Source organism: Thunnus thynnus, chromosome 18 (genome assembly GCF_963924715.1).
Source record: "Thunnus thynnus chromosome 18, fThuThy2.1, whole genome shotgun sequence".
Lineage (NCBI taxonomy): Eukaryota > Metazoa > Chordata > Actinopteri > Scombriformes > Scombridae > Thunnus > Thunnus thynnus.
In genome coordinates, this window is record NC_089534.1 from 7157876 (window position 1) to 7165542 (window position 7667).

General features: G+C 39.4%; 1 long non-coding RNA gene across 1 annotated transcript; it reads right to left on the reverse strand.

Annotated features, from left to right (window-relative positions):
- Positions 1–1023: 1023 nt before the first annotated feature.
- LOC137169605 (uncharacterized) lies at positions 1024–3604 on the reverse strand. Its single transcript, XR_010924494.1, has 3 exons — positions 3409–3604; positions 2569–2815; positions 1024–1129 (listed from the first exon to the last, which is right to left on the reverse strand). It is a non-coding gene; the product is annotated as an uncharacterized lncRNA (long non-coding RNA).
- Positions 3605–7667: the final 4063 nt, after the last annotated feature.

Sequence of the window (7667 nt, forward strand, 5' to 3'; positions counted from 1 at the left end):
CCAATGAAATGAGGCGTTCACCCTGACATATTGTTGTACTAAATCCTGGCTGTCACTTTTAACCACACCTTTAAAGTGACTGTAATCAATATTAACTCCACTGTATGAGCTGACAGTGTGTAATGTGTTGATTGTGGCTCGTAGTGATGAACCTACAGAGAATTATCAGCAACTCTGCAGCTACTCTCGAGCTTTATAGTGAGTTTCAGCTCATTGTTTAGCTGTCTGGCTGCACCTTTACTGTTCTGCTTCACTCTCAGCGCTCTCATAGCATCGTTTTCGGCTGCAGCAGGCAGCTGTTTTCAAGAAAAAGCTCTAAAAACCTACTGTACACTACCTGCTCAGCGCTAAATGGCAAACAGACTCAGTTAGCTGTAGACTAGCTGGTGAACATAGAGGAGCATTTAGCAGCTAAAGAGCTAGATATTTCCCTCAGGAGTTGGTGGAGAGCAAAAATGGAGCTAAAAGAGAGTGAATATTGGACTTACATTCACCAGGTGAAGGTCAACCTATTAACTTAAAAGCTCATGATATGTCAGAGTTGTGTTCACTACTTGTTTCTGAAAAGTGGACAAAAGGTGTCGCGTTACATTTGAGTTGGTGATGTTTCAGGAGTGGGGTTTGATTTACCTGCAGAAGTAATACATACTAGCAAAACCTCATATTTTCTATATGGCATTTCAGTATCAAATTGATAACGTAAATTGTAAAGTGGTGTCAAGCTGATGTAAGATTCATAAAGTCATGATGTTGTGTGAGGACCAACTACTGACTAGAGCTCACAGTTTGACCAGTATTTTGCTTTCTGCTGTATCTGCATGACATTTAAATGACCAACACTGCCGGAGACTTCCCGATCAGGTTACACACTCCCACACACTTCGCAGACTTTCAGACTCAGATACCCAGCCCCCCCTCCCCTTGCCGAAAACACATGCTTCAGAGTAAAACCGCAATGATAACACCTGTAAGGTTTGGTGCAATAACAAGTCAAGTTTATTTATGTAGCCTGAAATCTCAAGTTTATCTCAGAGAGCTTTTACAGTGTTTACAGACTGACACACCAACCTTCAGTCTTTACTGTAGAGCCCCAGTTTGGATCAGGTACAACTTTTATCAGACAGGGAAACTGCAGAAAACAGAACAGAGAGCAGACAGACATGTGATAGGTGTTGTATGTGCAGAGTAGTACTGGTGCATGAAAATCACAAACTGAGGTGAGGGCACAAAGGCAAAAAATTGAGGTACAAACCTGTAAATTGGACAGGCTGATATCAGCTTATCAAAGATATATTGTATCATGATATATAATGTAGCTCAATGAAAACATGGAACTGCAGCACAGGAATGCTAAAGATATTCTTATATTTCAACAGTAACATTTTCCACTCCACAGATTTACCATTTCATCCCCTAACATAGTTGGACACACGCTAACTGTCACCCTCACCTGTACCCTCCATCCTGCCGAAGACCATAACAGAAATAGGCATTTTAACTCTACAGTGGTTTTATTGTCTTTCTTTGTGGACTACATTTGGTCGACTTTTTCTTTGTTTAGAATCAACATGTTCTTGAGATTATTGTTGCTGGAGGTCTAGATAACAGCTCTATTGTCAGGAAACTGACAGAGATATTAGACCAATATAACTTCTGACAGTCCATCTTGGTTTAATGAACTCAAAGCAGGAAACTAAGACTGTATCTATTTATATTTGTTGATTGATCTACTGTTTATTTTCTCAATTTAGAATAAATCAGGATAGTTGTACAAAATCAATTTAAGTGCAATGCAAGGAGTACCCACACACTAAATCAAAGCTTTCTTTGACCCTCACCGGATGCTGTCACACAATATTTCACAAAGTTTAATGTTACTTGATTAGAATACCTGCCCTGTTGGCACAATTTAGCTAAAGTAGCTAAGGTAGCCCAAGTAGGCACTACGTTCCCTAGCTAGCATTAGCTTGGGTCCGAGGTAGCGGGGCGTGTTTCCAGGCGTGTTGGTCCTGGCTCCAAATGGAAAAGATGGTGCCGACCATAAGCTGCAACTCTGGGCTTCAAACCGGCTCTGATGAAACCAACGGGTGATGTCATACCTCGCTACGTCCATCTTTATGTACAGCCTATGGTTTGATCATTGGCTCAGTTATTGTGTACATTTTTAACTACGTTTTGTTGAGAGGAACCAAAAGCAGGGTTGTCTGGTGAAGAGAAAATTTTCAACCAAAAAGGGGGTTCATTTGAGGATAAGCACCTTAAGATGCATCTCGTTTTTAAGGGCGCAAACAGACAATTAAACAAATAAATAAATATGGTAAATGGCCACATTTATATAATGCTTTAATCAAAATCACTTTACAGTGTGGGCCTCAAGCCGACTCCAATGAAACCAGTGGGGGATGTCACACCTTGCTACGTCCATCTTTATATAATCTGTGGTCTTGACCTGATGAATCGCACAAATGAGGATAACGTTGCACATTTACAGGGCCTCTCGTTGAAGGTATTGACGGCGTTGCACTCGGTTGTTCAGCTTGTCTGGCAGTGAAGCTGTGTCCTACTTACCAGCAGAATACAGATGTTGTACCACAGTCTGACACTTGTGGCTGCTTTGATCTCTGCCCTCCTTGGGTGCAGAGTGGGCGCTCTGCTGCTGGTGTTCGACACAATCCGGCTGACGCAACAAACACCAGAGACTGATTAGTTCCCCCTTTTTTAAGACACTGATGAAGAGGATGGAAAGGCGGCTGATGGTATGAATCAGTGTCTCTGTAGCAACAAGCCAGAGGAAGCCAGAGGAATCTGTCTTAAACTGGTGAGGTGAGACAAATTAAAAAAAACAACAAAATTAGGAAAGTATCTGGATTTTGCACTTATACATGAGAATATATACTGTGCATTTGCTTTGTTGATTAAAAGCTCTGTTTTCGCCGTCTACTTTTCTCTTTTTGGAGCACTTTTCTCTGACTTGTGTCTCTGGTCTGTCCCTGACATGCTGGAGTCAGTCAGCAGAGCCCTGAAGCTCTGTTTATTGCTGGCTTATTTAAAGTATATTAATATTAAACATATTGCGTGTCCAAATTGCACCAAATTCGACACTGCATTGATTCGCCAAGGACATTCATACAGACATATGGACAGAGAGTCCTTCCTTTAGTAGAGAGATTTCAGTAACAAAATATTCATATGTAACATACCTGCAAAATTTTCACTTTAAACCCTTTCCAATATTTTGTTTCAGCAATATCTTACAGCCTTTTAATAGTCATCATGAAGACTTGAATGGTTTTGTTTGTTCTCTGAACAACGCTGTGCCTTTCTCCACCAGCCACAGGAAGAAAATTGACAGTTGGAATTAATGACTTGGTTTCTCTTTTCAGATACAGACAATGCGAACTGACTCACCTCACAGACAGGGTGAACTATTTCCCTGTCACTCCCTTTTCTTGAGTAAATTTGAGAGAAGTCACATTCCTTTGAGTTGCTCCCTCTCCTCTTGAAGTGTCTGAATTGGTCAGAAGAAAATAACTTTATTTGTATAGCACCTTTCATACAAAAAATTGCAACTCAAAATGCTTTACAACAAAAGAAATTACATGCACCAAGTACTTCACATCAAGAAAGACATAAAAGACATGCATTAGTGCATAAGTGTAAAGCAGACTGTTAAAGTTAAAGGTTAAGGTGAAGAGATATGAAAAAATATTTAGTAAGCTGGCTACCCTGATATCTAGTGTGTGTTCAACAGTTTTGGGTATATTGACAAAGGCTGTGTTATAAAAATTATGATTGCACTGCTTATGAGTGTTACTATTTTATCTAGATCATGATGAATTGTTCCTGTTTTGTACTGCAACTCTGCAAAATCAGCAGATTTATCAGCTAAGGTTAAAGGAAGTTCAGTATTATATTTGTAAAAGAAGAAGATGTAGAAATTAAAATTCGTTGGAGAAAGGGTGAGACATATCATGCGGGGGACAGTCGGGCTATATGGCTCCTGGACAGGAGAACTGAAAACAGACATGACTTTATCTATAAAGTCTATACTGAATAGATTAGAGGAAGAACTGAAACGCCCACTCATATTGTATAAAACCTTGTTGTAAGCCCATCTTGAATGTTGCACTGTGAAACGCTCCTTCTTGTACAAGAAAATAAATTCTGTTAAACTTTGATACTTCGGCTCCGGTCTCTATTGTTTTATATTATGAAGAAATTTTTTAACAGGCTGCATCCCCGATTTTCTTTCGGCTGTTGCTGGGAATCTCCAATAAACCAGCAAGTCGCAGTGTTCTTGAGGGTAAATAGTGAACAAAGGAGTTATCAATGTAGCTTAGTCCTAGCCCATTATGGGCTTTGTTTGTAAGGAGGAGGAACTTTAAGTCAATTCTAAATATTACAGGAAGCCAGTGCAGAGCAGCTAAAATTGGACTAATGTTTTCATCACCTTGCTAATGTGGGACCTGACGCTTAGATCTGAGTCTAAAATAACACCTAGACCTGTAACCTCAGATTTAATCCAGGGAGCATTTCTCTTTTGGTTTTGGGGCCGACTAGTAGGATTTCAGTTTTGTCCTCATTTAACTTTAAGAAATTACTGCTCATCCATTTATTTACTACCAGAAGACAGGTAGTAATGGAGTTCATAGCTGCAGCATCATTTGGTTCAGTAGATATATACAGTTGTGTGTCGTCTGCGTAACTATGGAAACATACATTGTGCTCTCTGATGATGTCACCAAGTGGCAGTATGTATAATGAGTATAATAATGGACCAAGGCAGCTCCCTTATGGGACCCCAATGCAGTTGTCATGTTTCTCAGACACATGATCTCCAAGACTGACATAAAACTTTTTCCCTTTGATGTATGTTTTGAACCAGTTTAACGCACGGTCAGAAAGACCAACCCACTTTTCCAGACGATCGATTAGGATATCATGGTCAGTCGTATCAAACGCTGCACTTAGGTCTAAGAGGATAAGAACTGAGACCTTACTTTCTCAGTGACAGTCTTGCAGTAATACAGGTGAATTTTCCCATGGTTACATCATTTTTACAGGATTTGCTAAGGTCATCTGTGTTTACATCAATAGCTCTAATTGATGTTATTTTGTTGGTGTTGTGAGTAGCTGGTCAATAGGTAAGGGATAATGCATAGTGACATTCATTATTATTATATGATCATTATTGTGCTTCGTGCCAGGGTCCTGCATCACCCTAAAGGGGTTCTTTTCACAATAATGACCCACTCGCTGTACATAATCCCGCTTATTAAATGGCTGTTTACTAAAGAAATCAATAATCTGACACAAAATATCGATTTAAAAATGATTTTATTGATTTAAAAATGATTTTTTTGCTTCCACTAAAAAAATAGTCCATTAGATTCTACAGTTGGAACTGCGTGCATAGCAATGTAAATATCTATGAAAGCTATGTAGCCTTCTTAAGATTATGACGTTTCTGCATGTGATGTACTATTGTGTGTACCTTTGGTTTGTACTGTTTGTTATTGTGCTGTTATATGTTTTAATTGTGACCTGCCGACGGGACCGTAGATGAAAATTGGTTATAAACTAACTCTGTTGCAGTACATCAAATGGTAACATTTATGTTTAACACTGTACATTGTATCAATAAACAAAATACAACAATATTACTATTATCACTACCGCTTATTACTTAAGTTAGCGTGCAGTGATGTGCAACTAAGGCTCACCAGGCTGCTGTCACAGATATTATCGCTAACGTTTTTTTGCCACAAGGTGTCGCGAATGAGCTGTAGTTGGTTATTTTACCGGACTTCTTTCTGCAGATTGATATGACTGGATGTGGTCCTCCAGAGACTATTAACAGAATACCTGTGTCCTTAGCAACGGTCTGTTACTCATAGCAGCGCTCTGCTGTTCAGAAATAACAGAGTGTAGAATGCCGTAATTGACCAATCAGAATCGAGTATTAAACAAAGCTGTGTAATAATGGAGAATAATATTCTAGAGTTCCCAGCATTCTCTGTAATAATCTTGGAAAAGTAATCCTTTCTTGCCATAGGCAGTCATGGATTCTTTGTATATATTACAGTGAAATAGGTAGTTCAAATACAGAGACATTATCAGTATTTAACCCTTTTGTTAATACTTAATGTGTGTTATCATGGTGATGAGTGGCTTCATTTACATGTTGGGTGAGTTCAAAACTGTCCAGTAGATTTACAAGCTCCACAGTTTTTGACTCATTGTTTTTGCTGATATGAATGTTCAAGTCTCCATTCAGGATTAACCTATCATATCTAGTGATCTAGTGATCAGCTCTTAAATGCTTAGATACATGTTTTAAAAAGAAACATTTTATTACACCGTTTAGAATCATGAGGGCCTCAGGACCCCCTGTGAAGCTTTGGTGACACCTAGTGGGAGTCGGGACCCTCAGGTTGGGAACCAGTGCACAAGAGAATATCATTGAATAACATGAAATTTGTTCACACACACACACTATGCAAACATGCCCTAACATTTTTTTTTTTTTTTGCAGAATCTACCTTTCAATTCAATTTTTATAATTTTGTCCATGTCTGACAGCAAATATAAACAATTTAAACAAACATTTGATTTGATTTTTTATTTTTGTTTTTGAGGTTTTGTTTTATTTTTGGATTGTAGGTTTTGGTTTTAGTTGGGATTAGAAGGGTTAGATGTTTGTTGGGATTAGAAGGTTTAGGTTTTGCCCGCTTTGAAAAAGGTCTGTTAGCTGCATTCATCCTGATCCCCCTAATCTTTGGTTGGGATTATTGGGGTTAGGTTTTTTTTTTACTTGGGATTTTGATTTGGTTAAGATTAGACCCAGGTTTCAGTTTTAGTTAGGATGAGAGCGGTTAGATTTAAACTGGGATTAAGGGATTAGGTTTTGGTTTGGATTAGGGGGTTTAGGTTTTACATGTGGCTCACTGACACATCTAACTGGAACATGGTCGCTGCTGTTATATGTCAAAATGCCCGCTGTGAGAAAGGTCTGTTAGCTGCATTCATCCTGATCCCCCTAATCTTTGGTTGGGATTAGAAGGGTTAGGTTTTGGTTTGGATTAGGAGGTTTAGGTTTTAGTTGGGATTATTGGGGTTAGGTTTTGTTTTAGTTAGGATTAGACCTGGGGAAAACCCATGCAACAGGTGGAGGAGCCAATGTGCAGCCCTTGACATTTCTCACAGTGGACATTTTGACAAGTGAAACACAAGCGGAGCTGTATTCCAGTTACATGTGGCTCACTGACACATCTAACTGGAACATGGTCGCTGCTGTTATATGTCAAAATGCCCGCTGTGAGAAAGGTCTGTTAGCTGCATTCATCCTGATCCCCCTAATCTTTGGTTGGGATTAGAAGGGTTAGGTTTTGGTTTGGATTAGGAGGTTTAGGTTTTAGTCGGGATTATTGGGGTTAGGTTTTGTTTTAGTTAGGATTAGACCTGGGGAAAACCCATGCAACAGGTGGAGGAGCCAATGTGCAGCCCTTGACATTTCTCACAGCGGACATTTTGACAAGTGAAACACAAGCGGAGCTGTATTCCAGTTACATGTGGCTCACTGACACATCTAACTGGAACATGGTCGCTGCTGTTATATGTCAAAATGCCCGCTGTGAGAAAGGTCTGTTAGCTGCATTCATCCTGAT